This window comes from Triticum aestivum, chromosome 6B (assembly GCF_018294505.1).
Source record: "Triticum aestivum cultivar Chinese Spring chromosome 6B, IWGSC CS RefSeq v2.1, whole genome shotgun sequence".
Taxonomy (NCBI): Eukaryota; Viridiplantae; Streptophyta; class Magnoliopsida; order Poales; family Poaceae; genus Triticum; species Triticum aestivum.
The window spans coordinates 645,722,835-645,723,330 of record NC_057810.1 but is presented as its reverse complement, the minus strand read 5'-3'; positions in this window follow the sequence as shown (position 1 = coordinate 645,723,330).

Below are 496 nucleotides of genomic sequence, written 5' to 3'. Positions count from 1 at the left end.
GGCTTTGTGAAAAGATCATCACTTGAACATGAGTAATAATATGACAAAATTTATTTATATTGTTGTTATAGAAATAATCATGATGCCTTCATGTTCGTATTTTATTTTTATCGATGCCTCTACCTCTAAACATGAGGACATATTTATTGTTATCGTCTTTTCGCTTGAGGACAAGCGAGGTCTAAGCTTGGGGGAGTTGATACGTCCATTTTGCATCATGCTTTTATGACAATATTTATTGCATTATGGGTTGTTATTTCACGTTATGTCACAATACTTATGGCTATTCTCTCCTATTTTACAAGGTTTACATGAAGAGGGAGAATGCCGGCAGCTGGAATTTTGGGCTGGAAAAGGAGCAAATATTGAAGGCCTATTCTGCGCACCTCCAAAAGTCCTGAAACTCCACGGAATACCTTAGAATAAATAAAGAAAAATTGTCGCCAAAGATGGAGGCCAGGGGGCCCACACCCTACTCACGAGGGTGGGGGGCGCC